The sequence below is a fragment of the Sturnus vulgaris genome, chromosome 6 (genome assembly GCF_052056855.1).
Source record: "Sturnus vulgaris isolate bStuVul1 chromosome 6, bStuVul1.hap1, whole genome shotgun sequence".
In the NCBI taxonomy this organism is placed as follows: Eukaryota; Metazoa; Chordata; class Aves; order Passeriformes; family Sturnidae; genus Sturnus; species Sturnus vulgaris.
The window spans coordinates 34518591-34534699 of NC_142248.1; positions in this window are offsets into that span (position 1 = coordinate 34518591).

Here is a 16109-nt window from a genome sequence, read left to right on the forward strand (position 1 = left end):
ATAAATGTTCTTTAAGGCCCCTTTCAAACCCAAACAATTCTATGATTCTGTGATTAAAAATGTTTGGCTTAAAAAAATTAGAAATTATAATTTCAGATTCAGCAAGACTGCAATTTCCACCCTCAATGAGAAATCTGAGACTTTTTGCTTCTTCTCAAGTATAACAGAAGTGAAATGGGAGACAATGTTCTTCAGAGAGATGTTTACTGTAAGGAACCTAATTATGCGGAAACACCTTGGTAAATTATCATGAAACAGGCAAAGCAATGCTGGGCAACAAAGCCACATGCTACAGCTCAGAATTAACTAAAAATAAGTTTTGTCTGCAACATAACAAATTATCAGCAAGACAGATGGCCAAAAAGAGGAAAACCAGAATTATTTCCTCTGGATTTCTGAAAATAAACACTCAGTCTTGTCCCAACTTTGTGACAGAAAATAGAATTCAATAGCATGGAGGAAACTGGAGAATCATACAATAGCAATGTAGTTCTTAAAAGTGTAGTGATATGAGGGAAGGGAGCAATAATGACAATTGTTCTTTAAGTCTGTGCTGAAAGCAGCCTGGGAGGAAGTTTGGTCTGCCAGAGAGGCAATAGTCTGGGTGCTGGGAGGTCTTGGCCTTGCTGGCTGTCCTGTTTACTCCTCATATCTGAGCCAGACATTGAGTCCCCATTTATACATTGCTTCCCAAGACATGCCTCTGCCTGGGAGGAAGAAATTATCAAGGTTTACATCACATTTTAAACAAGAAGAGAGCTGACAGTTTCTGAAAACCAGCATAGTGATGTAATGAATAGCTCCAAGAGAACACTCTGTAGTGATGATGGAGGTCACAGCTATCGAAGAACAGGGAACACCTGCCACTTTAATTTTAAATGCTTATTTTTAGCTTATTCTTAAAGAATTATATAATTTTATTTAAAAGCCTTGATTTGTTTTGTCACCAAATTTCCCAGAATGTCTCTGCTTAAGTTCCCCATGTTTATACAGTGAAACTTTCACATGTTGAATAAGGTCTCTTTAAATGAAAAGAACATTTTTTTTTTAGCATAGATGAAATGGCTGTTCTGGGAAAGTCTTCAGCCCAAGGAATTTTGAGTGTGCCTAATTATATGGATGGGACTGCCCAAAAGACTACTTAGGTCTCCACATATTTTGGAGAAGTTTCTAAGACTTTCCATGTAGCAACAAGTTCATCTATGAAAGTTGAGATGAAAATATTTTCTTAGCAACGGAGTTGAGACACCTATGGATCCCTAAAACTCTGATCCCAGAGATAAAAATCTGGCTACAAAATTCTAGGGCATACTGAGGCTTCTTCAATTGTTACCAATGCAAATTCTGATGCTAATTAAAGCTATTTAGCTTTGTTGAGCAATTATTTGGCTCCTTAATAAATTGCTTGTCAAAAGAAGAGATTTGGCCAGAGTACCAGTTAGCCAAGTACTACTTTACATTTGAAGATAAAATCTGCAGATTAAATAGCTCACAACAGATCACACACAGCAGCATAACCTGGTCTTGTCCTCCATGCTAAACCTGTACGAGGAAGAAGCAAAGGAACTGGATACCATGACTGCATATTATCCAAAAAGTGTCCTCTAGCAGGGAAAGTCTCAGCTGGACCTCAGTGGGACAGGAGTGCCCACCACCACATCTCACCACCAGGAGCAGATGTACTGGACTACACTGAGAAAAGAGATGGTCAGCACTTCTGGTGTGTGAGCTGAAATAATCAGTGACCATCGTGAGGGTGGTCACCAGCAGGACACATTTGTGCCCATTTTGTGCAAGTTTCAGACACCACTGACCCTCAACAGCCTAAGTACATCGTGAAAATGAAAAATAAATTACCAGCTGTTGGTTCTTCCTTTACAAATTGTGCTTAGATTAATTTACAAAAAGGAATGTCACTTGCAGTGCTATTCACTTCAAATAATGTGGGCAGGAAGTCAGGGTTTACAGTACTTTTATTTCACACATAAAGGATGAGCTTCACCTCGCCTCCCTGTGGTGATCGTGTCCCTGGTGCTCGTCTTCTGTGTCCCACCTGCTACTGCACATTGTCACTGGCAGATGGTCACACTCCTGTGTCTGCCCTGGCACACTCACACAAATCACCTCACCTGCTTTAGGTCACAGCCCTGTGCTGCCAGAGAGAGTGACAAACACCTGTTTGTCCTGTTACATTATCTCCTTCCCCGGAGGAAGAGCCCTGGGCCATGCCAGAGCCTGGGAAAGCAGAGGTGGGGTCAGTTGTTTCCTCTGCTCCCTGTGTGCTGCTACTTAACCAAGTACCCCTATTTCCTGGCAGCACAGAGAGGTCTGGACTGCATCATGATAAAAAAAAACACCAACTTGACTGCTCAATTTAGTGACAAATAACATTTGGAAAACTTAATAATATGAGCTGGTGAAATATTAGAACGCATTTAAATCCCAAGCCACTGTGGGGGAAACAAGTTCTGTACACTTCCTTGTTATTGCTATAAACACCTCAAAGCTCCTCAGGTCCTGGGCAAGGCGAGGGGAAGCACATACCTTTCTCACAAATGTACATCCCTTGGTTCACCATGTGATGAAACACCCTTCCTGCCAAAGGGTGTTTTCAGCAGTAGTTGGAATTTATCCCATGCTTTTAATCTGACCATAAACAACAGTATTGCATTTGTCTCTCTCATCTCTGAATGTTGTTTATACTGACTTGGATGTAGTGAAGGCTGGCTAGTCCATCTGGATTTCTTCCCCTGCTGCTTTTCCAGGGTAATTAATAAACCCTATCCTGTTTACTGATCCCAGTATGAACCCCCAGGAGCAGGGAGTTGTGGTGATTCACAGTAGTTGTTTTGAATTCAGTGAGGTTGAAAAAAAAAAATGTTACCTGCACTGCCAGGGCTTTCTAAAGAGGTATGAAATGACAGTGGCTCTCAAGAGGAATCAGGACCCTGTCTCTCTTAATTTGGTGAGGCCAATATAGCACAAAGGTGCACCCATGGCATTTAACAGTATGTACCGTACTGAAGAGAGCTTGGATCACATCGGGGCATTTCTAACCATGTGCTTAAAGCTCTCAGCAATCCAACAGAAGTATTTTCATCTAAATATTTGAAAGGTCTTTGCATCCAGTGAGCTACGTAGTTGTAAAAACCTGGACACTTGTCTTGGAGTGCTTGATAAAAGCATGCAAGGGCCTTTTCTAATAAGAAGCATGTATGAATACCTGTATACATATAAATGCATGTGCCAGGAATTGCTGCAAAGACAAAAATTATGATACTTCTGAGCTTTATTTAGAACTTTGTACATAGAAGCAGGAATCAGAGCATGAACCACTGTATTAGGCTAAAAACCTGTCACACATGAGAGTGGTTTTTCTGAGGCACGCCTATCTCTACTTACTTCTACATGGAAGCTGCCCTGTAAAGTATTTTTCTTGGCTAGAGTTTATGAAAAATTAAACGTAGTTTTCTAAGCAAGAGGAGGCAGGACAGTGGGCTGGTTAATCTCCTAATTTCCTAGGAGAAATTCCTAGGCAGAACTCTTTGTCCAGATTTAGTGAGAATGGCCAGACTATTGGGTATTTTTCTATGTCAGCAACTAATCCAAGCACAGTTTATACATACTGAAGGACTGTCACAAAGAGTACTACAAGCTAATTTATCCCAGCAGTGCTCTAATAGAGGCTGCCATGATACATCTAGAGCCTCCAGTCACATCTGTGCTGCACATTGCTGGGATGATGTCAGGCACAAGCCACATAATTCCAGAAACATCCTTCGGAAATTTATCCATAATATCCCTCAATCTAGTGTAGCAGCACAACATTTATTGAATCTGATTATTATTTTCATAGAAACCTGAAAGATCTTCTCACCCACTGTCCATGGGAGAGGACCAGATGGAAGTCACATTGCTTCCTGAAGAGATGGGATGGAAACTGCACCCCTTCCTGGACCAATCTCTACTAGACCATCAACATCCATTGGGAGCACCCTGCCTGTGTGGTGTCAGAGTCATCTCTGCTTACACAGCTTTACACTCCTGGTTCTATAGCAATTAAGGCAAAAGGAGAACCTTCAGATGGGGATTTGGGGGCCCATTTGCACACACTCTAGTTGGGAGTCTGCTCTAGGGTCAACAACATGGGCCTTCATCACAAGTCCCTCCTTTATGTGGCAACTCTTCTGCAAACAGCAGAGGAACAAAAAAACACCTTGAATCCAGACAGACACAGTTTCTTGTTCTCATTTGAAATGGAAAATTTAAACACGCATGTTTAGATAAATATTCCTCTAGCAGCTTCTTGGTTGCTGCTCACTTTCACATAAGCCTTTTATAATTTAAAACATGTATGAGGCTTCTAATTACTCAGGAATGCTTTCCATTACAGCTGTCCTCAAGCTCTGTTCTTTTGAATGTCCTCGGCAACCCTCTGTGGGCTGTGGTTCTTATCCCTCCTGCTCTCCTTCTCTGTTACAGGCTTTTCTTCCCAGTATGACTATGCACACTGCAGAAATGGTCTTTTGCTTTCCAAAATGCACCATATTGTAGTACAGGACAAATGACCTAAGCAGGGATCTTAAAGTAAGACCTTGAGAACCATGATTGCAGGGTGCTTTCCAGCCCAGGCAGATACCTCTCAGTGCTCAGCACAAAATGTCCACATTGTGTGAAAATAAGTAATAAAGGACAAATTTTGGATGGATTTTTTTTTTAGATTTGTCCACTAAGGCAATAAAACATTTAGCAAAAAAGAATATATATTTAAGTGTCTGCTCTAAATATTGATTGCTGGAATTACAAATTAAAAGAAAAAACAACCCCGAAACAATTCTTAGAAATAGATTCAAGTAAAAAATATTTACATGACTTGGGTATAGTCATTTTCCACCAGTGCCTGTAGCAGATACATTCATGAGGGCATATTTATTTAGAGGCATTTAGTAAGGTTATAGAGATATAAAGATCAGTTTAAGAAATTCTAGAACTGTTTAAGTTCGGAAGAATTTTCCACACATTGACTGTTCTTATTTTGTTCTGTAAGTTCAGACCATTGGTCAGTGCTGTTGACAGAATAAAGGCCTAGACTGACTTTTGAGTTGAAGCTGCACACTGCTTTTCCTGCTCCTGTGTGCACCCCCTGCTCTGGCTGCTCCCCAGTGCTTACACCAGCCCCATCCCCTTCTCTCAGACGCAGAGCAGCTTGCATGGGAGGATATCAAAGTATTTTGAAAAACTCACATCTGCAGGAAGTGGCCAAGAACTATCCCCAGTTTTCAACATCATGGCAGAGGAGTTGGAAAGTTTCAATTGCAGAATATCAAACCTGCCTTATGACCAACCATGTCTGAAACAAACCATGATTAAGCTGCAACTAAATTTTTATTTCGTTCCAACAGCCCTGGGGAAAAGTATTCTGCTTGGATGGAAACCCTAAGTGTGGGAGCATGGATCAGTAAAACAAACTGGGTAAGGGAGCAGGGAGAAGATAACACTTGGAAAGGGGAATGGAAAAAAAAAAACACAGAGATTTTTCAGTATTTTGTAGGTATTTTCTTCTCTCCTGGGCAGGGCACCCCCTAGCTTGGTGCAAAGTGGTGCTGAAGATGGGATTTCTCATTCTGTCAGAGTAGGAGATAGATAAGGTTGATGCAGAACATCTGAGCAAGCAGCAACACTGAGGCAATGCTCTGAACTTACAGGAGATACAAAGGGGCTTGCAGTTAGAAGACTTCATCCATGCCATTAAGAGCTGTAACTCTTCAAAGGAAGGTAGAAAATATGTATATGACATATGCACAGGCACTACTTGTGCACTGAACATGAAATAAAAGTACACCTCAGCCTACCAGGCAAACAAAGACATTAAGAAAGCAAAATAATATTTTTTTTTTTTTTTTTTTAAGCAGGAAAGTAAAATCAGAAATCCTAGTTTGGGAGGGATACTTGGCAAAAGGAAAGACATATTTCTATTCTGATTATGCTGACTAAGATAGGAACAGTAGAAAGGTGATTTTCATGATCAGCAAAGGCACACATGGAGATGCAGCTATAGTGGTAAAAGTGTTTTTTCTATAAGAACTTAATTTATTCAGCCAAAGTGGTATCAAGAAAAATAAATCAGTCTAACATGCTCTTTTTCTTCTATGAAGCAATGTCACAGTAAGAGGGATTACTAGCACAGACACACCAACAGCTTTTTTTTTTCTGTATCAGGCACACAGTTGCAGATATAACACACATTTCCTTTTAGCTGCAAAGCATTTACAGTTTGCTCTTAACCAGGTTTTCCTTCAAAGAAAGGAGTAAGTAAGAGACAAAAGTTCATGAACTCAAATCAGTGGTGCAAATCTCTTAGTTAGAAATTATTTGAACTTTGCTGAACTTCCAGATCTGAAGTGTAATATATGATTTATAGTGCTGCTGAGTGCAGCTGTGACACCAACACAAACCAGAGGCACACAAAGTGCTATTTGGGGGAGCAGAAATAGTTTTATAGGAAGTGTGATAAATAAGCTTTGCTTGAAGTTTTTAGTTTTAAGTTCATTTACTGTCTATTTGTGAAATTTTCCCATACAGATTATTAAATGCATATTGGTCAAATCCCAAAGGAAAGGACAGAGAATCATTGCTCTGGCTAATTCTACACTGGAGTTGACCTCAATGCTGCAAGCTGTACATTCAGCTCTGAAAGGAGTCTGACATTTGCACGTCAAAGTCCTTTGCTTTGCACTCCACAAAAAGCCATACATGGGTTCAGCCCAAATGCACCAGATTTTAATGCTAGTAGCAGATAGGAAACAACTTATTTCAAAGAGAGTTGTAATAGCCTCAGGTGTTAGTACATCACATTTATCTCATGCTGAAATTTCATTCAATCAATATTTTAAGATAAAGGATAGATTGAAACTAGAAGAAATAACTCAACTATGCAGAAAGAATATCCTTGTCCTCAGGTTCGGCTCCAGCTTATCAATTATTATCAACTTTAAGTTTCTTTTCCAGGTTTCTGATAGAAATGTTAAGAGTAATGATTTTTTAGCTGTTATTTGCTTGTAGCATGATAAATTGTTTCAACGGAATTCTGTGTCAGTCTTCTACTTTGATACATGCAAATTGATTTTATTTTAAGTTAAATTATACAGAGGAAACTCATTCTTCTTATTGCTTATGAGGGTGGGAAAGAAGAGATTTGCTCAAGTGATCTTTAGGAGGAGTGTCAGCACCTACCCTTCCCATGGCAAGCATTCAAGGGAGTGCTATAGCAGATAATCCTTAGCATTGCTTTTGAAGCAAACTGATGCACAGTTCAAGTGGCTCAACCTGTGAGAGCAAAGCAGTGAAGCCTTTAAAAGCTACCCCAGAAAATCACAGCAAGACACCCTCCCATGCATGTTGCTGCTTTCTTTTAAAAATAGTTACTGAGACCATTCTTCTGCAAAATAGATACAGCTGCATCCACAGCAAAGAGCAGAGCTCAGGTGTAGCACACTAATGCTCAGCCCACAGTGACACAGCCCGAGCAAAAATCATCTCAGAAGGAGAAATCCCTCTCAATAGAAAAGCAACTGAATTAGTAAAAATCACATATTTTACCAAGTACCCAGGATGTAATAAAATACCATAGCCATCACAAAGTACTTCACTGATAAGCTACAACCAAAAGGTAACACTATAGAGTGAGCCAAAATTATCATATCCATTCATAAGACTTCACTCTCTGCTTTTGCACTGGCTTGCCATGTGGAAAACACAGAAGGAATATACCAATGATTTACTATATGGAATATACTGAAGGAATATGGAGAGCATTGAGAAAAGCTCCAGGTACAATTTGCCACCAGATGATGTACATTGTCAGGGTCAAATGTCAGAAAACTGAAAGATATTTGCAAATCTTGCACATTCTTTTTAGAACATGGCAACCCTCCAGATAATCTAATTACTCCCTCTATACTATATCTGCTTGAAAATACTTGCCCAAAGTACATACTTGGATTAATGCTTGTAGAGGAAGTTACAAGTAAGTCTGAAAAAATCTCACCAAAACATGAGGGCACATTTAAACAAGATTGTATGACCAATTCTCCATGGCTGGTGCCAAGATTTGCACTACATTATCTTAGATTAAACCAAGTATCACAAATTCAATCCTTGGAATATAGAAATGATATTATTACAGGGCTGAACTGATGGGAAACACAATGCATCAACAAGTACAATCTATGGGTTTAGAAGCTAGTGAAGCTACAAGCACTGAAAAGACACCTAATGGCTAAAGAACATTTCTGATTTAACTTTTGTTGATATAAGTAACTATGCCCTGCAGACCAACTCCCAAGTGCAAGGCACGGAATAATCTTTAGTGATTAAGTTTAAATCTGACAATAAATCATTTTATAAACATTCTTCTTTTTCACATGGGAAAATGTTGCCTGAAAAATCTTGGTCATAAAGACTGCATGTTTGCAAATGAATACTGAATTGGTGGAAATAACGAGTCAGTCAGTGGTAAGTAGTCTATAGGGTTTAGTTTAATAGAAAGCACAGTGGATAACCAGAGCTAGTTTTGCAGTTAGCATAAGTAACAAGGGCTACACCAGACTAGATGAGAATCTTCTTATATTGATCTTGTCTTCATCACCTGTTTATGCTATATAAAAACTTGACACTAAATGTTAAAGAAAGAAATAAATGTTATAAATTATCAATTTCATAGTCATTAACATTTATCAGTTAAGATTATTTTTTCTCATCAGTAGCACTGGAACAGCTTCTGAACAAAATTCTTCAGCAGCATGAATAAGACAAACAAAAACCTGAAGACAGGATCCATTTTAATTTAAAACAGCAAGGAAACTAAATATTTGGAGAAAAAAAGATTTTTTCTCCAGGGAGTAGTGAGAGGCAATGAGACAGAAATTGCAATTCTTTATAACTTTGACTTCTCAGCTGTAACTACTCCAACTATTTTCTGAAATCATAAATTACACACAAGGTATGAATGCTTTGGCATTAAAATGACTGATCCAGATAAGACAGAATGATAGAATCATAAGATGATTTATGTTTGACTTTAAAGCACATCACATTCATTTTCATTTCTCAGGTTCTTCATTGAAAGATATTCCAACTTGTTGATCCTTTTAAAATTTCTCCCTTAGAGAGAACTTTCTAGAACCTTTTTTATATTACAAAACTTCACTCCAGATGAAACCTGGCAGTGGTCTGAATTCCAAAAGCGGAAATTAAAGTTTATTATTAAATGTGGATGCACTTTCATGCAGCTGGATATTCTGCCTGAAGCACTTGAACACCACTACACCCCATCACTGCTGAAGGGTGGGAGCAGGTGGTGAGAGCCCAGGAATCCACACACAGCAGACAAGTTGGGCTAAACTTCAGTCCAGTTACAGAAGTGAAGGGGGGACACGTGTATGTTAGTATGTCACTTGCAGAAAATGAAAGGACATTTCTCTGCACAGTCTCATTTCCCACATGCTCAAGATCCATACAGAGACATTTTTAAAAATAATCTCTTGAATAAAAGTAAACACAAGGTTTTTTCCCATATTTTTTCTGTTTTCAGTACTCAAGGAATTTGACGATACCTTAAAACCACCAGTCTTGATTTCCATGCTCACCTTTTCAGTTATGCAAGCACTACTTGGGGTATCCTATGGAGAACCTCCACATCCTTTCTTAGAACCAATTGTCCAGATCCGTTTTCAGCCCAGCCAAACATAGCAGGACTATAAGATAAGGTTTCAAGGGTTAGTACTTAGTTCTTTGTCCTTAATCTATCCAAATTATTATAATAATTAATTATCCAAAACCAAATTAAGCAAGTTAAAACAAAATCCTAACAGAAGTGTGCCACTCTTCCCACTCAAAGAGAATTCAAGTTAGAAATGGAACATGTGGCAGTTCTGAGCAAGCCAGACTGTGTAGGTGGCACATGTGGCACACACACGTCTGGTTTTGGGGGGTTTCTCCATGCAGTGACACTGAAGCATCTGAGATGTGTCAGCTGGGAGGCAGAAGGAGGGTGGCTGGCTGCAAGCTTGCAGTAAGTGGGAGCAGACACAGCCCCTGCCACACCTTGCTGCCTATTGTCTCACCAGGAGCTCTGCTGCTGCTGGAGTTTGTCAAGCAGATAATTACTAGAGTTTTAATTAAGTGTCTGACTGTTCCAATTGAACACAGGAGAAATTGTTTGTCCAAAGAAGCTCAGGTAGGATGTTTCCAGGGATCAATACACCTGCTAAAATGGCAGACACTTAACATGCACACAGGCTTTCATTCATTCAATATTTATAATTTAATAACATACACCAAGTTTGGCTCAGAAAAATTATTTGGAAGGAGAAGAGTGAATAGAGAGCAAGGATGACTTGTATTAACCCAGAAAAAAAAATCCATGTCAATACAATCAGCTGACCATTTACTTTAACTCTCAGTGTCAGAAATACTTTGCACACATATTTACAGATGAAGGACTTGGCAGATTTCTCATGTAATTCATTTGGAGCCTATTCCTTTAACCATTCCCATTTCACAACAAAAACTGCAACATAAAGACTCTTTCATTTAATTTGGAAAAAAAAATAGTAAGGCATGCACATGAAAATGCAGCCTGACTGTTATTTACGATAAACAGAAAAAAATTAAAGACCACCTTAATCCAGTAATCCTTAGCTTCTTCACGAGTCACACAGATGTTTTTGTGTCTTGCTGTCCCCTACTTATTGCAGAAAAGCCAGCAAACAACACTCTGAACACAGCAAGGAGAACTGCTGTATGAAAACAGCTGGAAGCTGATTTTCCAGGACTGAAATTTCACATGGAAGTGCTGTCCTTAGCAAGCCAGAAGTAGAATCCTGAAATGCAAGTCATATTTCATAATGAGGTAGAAGTTATCCTGTTATCCCCAGTTTGGTCAGAAATCAGAACTTTATTGTGTGACCTAAACTGTCAATAGCTCCCTGTTCTCCATGTCCTATGAGGAAGTACAAACAGATCAATTAGGCGGGAAACCCCTCTGGAATTTTAAACTTTTAGGAATAAAATATTTTTATTTTATTTTTATTTCCCTCCTTAAATGAGAACTAAATGTCATATTAGGATTATTGAGGCATAAAATAAGAGTAGACTGCCACTCTGTCTCAGTGACCTTTGGATCCTGAGAAGGCAGGACAACCCCCACCCCCTCAGAGTCATCACTTACCTGCTTCATGTCACTTGGCAAGTAGAGCTGTGGACAGCTCTTCTTCCCTTATCATCATTCCCAGCACTCTCCTTCACAAGAGAGTTCTTCTTTGTACTTTGCATGTATTATAAAGCTAAAATTATTTGAGAGATGAACAACAAACAAAAGCCTATTTTTCTCGTCCACATCAACACACATACTCTCTCTTGCTTTTTCTCCCTGCACACACCTTTCACATCTATTAGCCATAAATATTTAATATTCACAGTGTGTTACAGAAAAATCTTTCCATGAGGTTGTTAGCCATCACTTTAATGCCATTCTGAAAAATAAGCTTGATTTAGAGCTGTGTATTTTCTCAAAATCTATATTTTATGAGCCTTCCCCACCAAACAGATCTGATTATTAGAAGTTACGGTTCTTGCATGAATTGTATTTTCCGTACAGCATTAAAATATGGGGAAGGGTATTGGCTTCCATTATTCACTGAAAAAGCAACAGTGACTTAAAAGCCAACACACAAAACCTTAATGGAAAATACCCTCAAGTCCCAGTATACCAGTGGGTTTGAAGGCTTCAGCACTTTCCTTATCTCAGACACAAAATCTTGTTGCAGCCTGGGGCAGACCAGGGGACTGGAAGCCCAGGATTAATACTCAGTCCTGTACCAGTGCTTGGCTGATCACTCTCCTCCTAAAACATCTCAGGGCAGCATACACATGAACAAAGGTGCAGGGAGGGTGTTTGAGTACTCAGATTGTCTGATCCATTACATTCTTCCTTCCTCACCTCTCCAGCCACCAGAGCAGTGATGTCCTGGAGTGCAGAGGGTGAGACCTGGATCACCACAGGGCCAGGCTCTCACACACTTTACACTGCTTTGACTATCCTCATTACTGCAGCTTTTATAGCCAGCTCCCACAGTTACATACTGGCAGAAGAAGGCAGGGAATTGGAGAGGCCTTGTGACAGGAATTAGGCTTCATTTTTTTAAATGTCAGTTATTAAACGCTCCTAATTTTCCTTCTCTTTGCCCTTGCTGGAAGACATCCTTCCCTTTCACTTCAGCTGCAGACCCCTTCAAGCTATTTAAATTGTCAAATAAGACAGATGCTTAGAGAAGAAACAGTGTACGAGAGGATATGGGTATGGAAGAAGAACCAAAAGATGGAAGAGTGGAAGATAGAGGAGGGATGGAGTTTCAACAGAAGAGATAGGATGAGAGATGGAGAGCAGAGCTAGAGGACATGGGATTTGAACACGCTAGAAAAGGAGTGGAGTACAGAGAAGAAAATCAAGACTGGCAGGAAAAGGAAGGGAAGCAGCCTCTTTGCATTACAAGTTTTTATGAGTAAGTTTTTCCCCTGGATTCTTGCACTAAGCATCAAGAAACACAACAGAAGACACAGTTCAGCTGGTTAGTAATTCTGGCTACAACGGAGCCTCTTTGTTACTGTCCTCCTTTTCATCCCTTTCCTTCCCCAGTGCAGGCAAATGCTGACAAATAATCCCACCGAGGCCAACTTCACCTTCACATCGGCCCTTCTGCTTCATTACCTCTTAGTCTTCTTGTCTCTCCAGAGGTATCATGTCACCAACTGCTGAGGACTGAAGTTCCCACGGTGTCATCTTTCCTTTATTCAGATGACATTCAGTAAAAACCCCTTGAGAATTTAGAGGTGATGCTTATCCGGCAAGAGATTAAAATAAAAATATATTATCAGTCTGATAGAGAATTCTTTGCTGAAGTGACTGGTGATGATTGCAACTGATTGGAGCTGAAGAATGGTGTTACTAGAAAAGTGTAGCCAAATCTCTGAAAGTTCCAGAACTGGGGTATGATTTCTAGTCTTGCTGCAAAAAACAACATTGTGAGAAGAGGGGGAACTCAGCTTCCATACTGAAAATGTGTCTGCTTTAAAACAAGACAAAACAAAACAAAATAGTAAAATCTTGGCGGATTAAATAAAAAATACCAAAACACAGCTGTAACATTACAGTGAGTCTCTTTCAACTTTCCTCAATTATCGCCTTCTTTCTGGCTTCTCTGCAATTAAAAAAAGATGCACTTCCTTCCCAACCTTAGAGCCACAGCCACCTGGGCTCTTGGCATCCAAGGATGCCAGAGTTTTCAAGGAAACAGGACCCTGAAGCATCATAATTTATTCATGTGTGAGACAAAGACAATGCTTAATCACCTTACACATAAATGAAGAGGTTAAATGAAAATTTGTTTGCAGAGCTCCCTGGAGCAAAAGATGAGAGACTGCAAACAAATTAAAATATTAGATATAATTTTTTATTATTTGTACACTCTATTAATTCCTTTTATGCATATTTCAAAAGTACTTCCTCAAAGACCACCAAAATTATAAAAGAATTTCCACTCCGTCCAGTCTCACAGTTTCTAGATTCTGCTCTTTGCTGCTGTGAAGCTTTTTTCCTTCCTTCCTTCTTACTGAGAATGTTTTTGTTTGGATTTTTGCATTAAGTCAAGATGAAGCATTTGACCATGGCTGCTTCTTATTCCTCACTTGCTGCAATCACTATTTTTCCCTTCTAGTACAGAAACTTGTCCCATTTTAATACAAGGACGGTGGGAGCAATAAAAACAGGGAAAGGCAGACAAGCTCTCTACAGGAAAGCAACCACTCATCAGGAATGACAGATGCAGACAGGGAATAGCCAACAGGCTGAAAATTCATTGACTCAGACATTGAGCAGAAGTCCTCAGCCCCTTTTTTGCTCTCACACACCAGGATCTGTTTTCAATCCCTGCATCTAAGATCTTGCCATGCAGCCTCCAGCAGGGACAAACTCTTTCCCCAGCCTGAGATCTTCAGAATATTTACAAACCATTTTTTCATTTTTCCATGTGGATAGAAAAGAATAAATTATAAACAGGATATGACAGTCCACAGGGATTCTGACTTTCTTTTCAGCAGCCACAGCACATTGCCTGGTGCCCATTTCTTGGGAAGTTGAGCCCTGGGTCTCAATTGCCCTGTATTCAACAGGCACCTGCAGAGCACACCCAGTGCCAGAGCTACTCCAGCACACTTTTAATGGGAAACAGTTTGTCTTGCAATTCACTTGTCACTTCAAGTTCTTCAGGACTTTCTGGGCAGAAGAGTTCAGTTTGTCTCATTTCAAGCTCCAATATCCTGGTAAGCTGGATGACCACCAAAGACAGATATTATCATCAGTAGAAGATGTGTCTAGCTTATTCCTATGAAACACCCATTCTTTTCTCAGAAGTTTAAATAATCTGATGCTGTCCACAGCTGATCCAGTTATCAGCTGGAAACCTGGCACAGAGCAGACTTACCAATCCAAACCTTGCATAGTCACAAGCAGCAAAAGTAGCTCCTGCCCTGAGGTTGCACAAGTCACCAGTGAGATAAGCACAGATCCTAGAGCAGTCCTTTTCCATCACCCAGCCGTGTGCAACTTAGGGGTTAAAAATTCTCAGACTGCTGTTTCAGTCCTGAGGAGCATGCAGCTAAATTATCTTGACTGCAGCAAAAGGACTCCAGGTTAGGCAGCTGCCATTCCCAGATGCTAGCTACAAGATGTATGTGATTAAGAAAAGCTCCGACAAGTGGACACTGGCTACTTTCTGTGCACTGCCTTCACTTTGTCACAGCTTCCCTTTCCTGGCCCTCCAAGTCTTCTAATCCTCCAGTCTTGTCAGCATTGTTCCCTGTGGGAGCAGCACATTCAGAAATTTAAATATTTTTGAATAAAAGTGCCTTGTCCAAACATTGAACACACCTCCCAGAATTCTAAGATCTGTATGGCTGAATAGCATTTTTCATCTTCCAATTTTTCGTTCCCTTGGGAACACATCTCAAAAAACAGATGTAAGCATTTCATCAAGCACTATTAAACAGCCTAAAGAAATCTCACATCAAGATTTCCATCTGAACCACAAATTTATGCCTTTGGTGTGGCCATTTGGTGAAACTTTATAGATACTGAGGCTCTCACCCTGGTACTCAGTACACTCTCCCCCACAGATGGGCCAACTTCACACAAGCTGCTCTGTGCTAGGAATACTCTCAATTTCATCTTAAAAATCCCTGTTGAGCACATGTGTGTGCACATCTGGAGGTCTGGCAGTCTGTGCACACACAGAAACCAGCACAGATTTTTGGTGCCTGTGCCCCAGTGCCATGCCCTGGTTCTGAACCCAGCCTGCTCAGAGGCAAGGGACAGGCAGAAAGTCAGGATGACTTCACTGACTTGCAGTCGAGCTTCTATCTGGATATGGCTTGAAATTTTGGAAATGCAGTTGTGGGGTTTTTTTGTTTATGTGTTGGCTTGGCTCGGGGATTTTTAATGCCATTTGATGCCTCCCAGTTTTCAGAAAGCTCTGGTGACAAAGAAATAAACAAACAAGTGCCCCTCTGAACTTGCAGATAGCTTGTGGATGAAACATATGCTGATGCTGCCCCAGGATCAGCCTTACTCATTAATTTTTAGACCTCATGATACAACTGAAACATGAAGGGATTTCCAATGTTTAGAAAGATCCTAATTCTTTTGGCAAAACAAGGACAAAAAGAAAGGAACAGAATGTCTAGCATGTATAATAAGCCTTAACTTTGCCAAGGTCCATTATTTGACAACAAAATCCTGACAAGAAGATGAGCCAGGCATAGATCAGACTTTCCTAAGGAAAATGAAGGTATTTGTTTAGATCAGAACTGGGCACTGGAATCTGAAGATGAACTGGACCATTTCCAGAATGTAAGGGAACAGACTGTGCCAGTGGACGCTTCATCTCAGCAGATAGACTTGTGAAATAGAAGTTGGAATCCAAACTTCAAGCTGCTTCCACTCAATGATTTATTGAACCAAACTAATGGGATCATTAGCATTCCCAGATTTATGC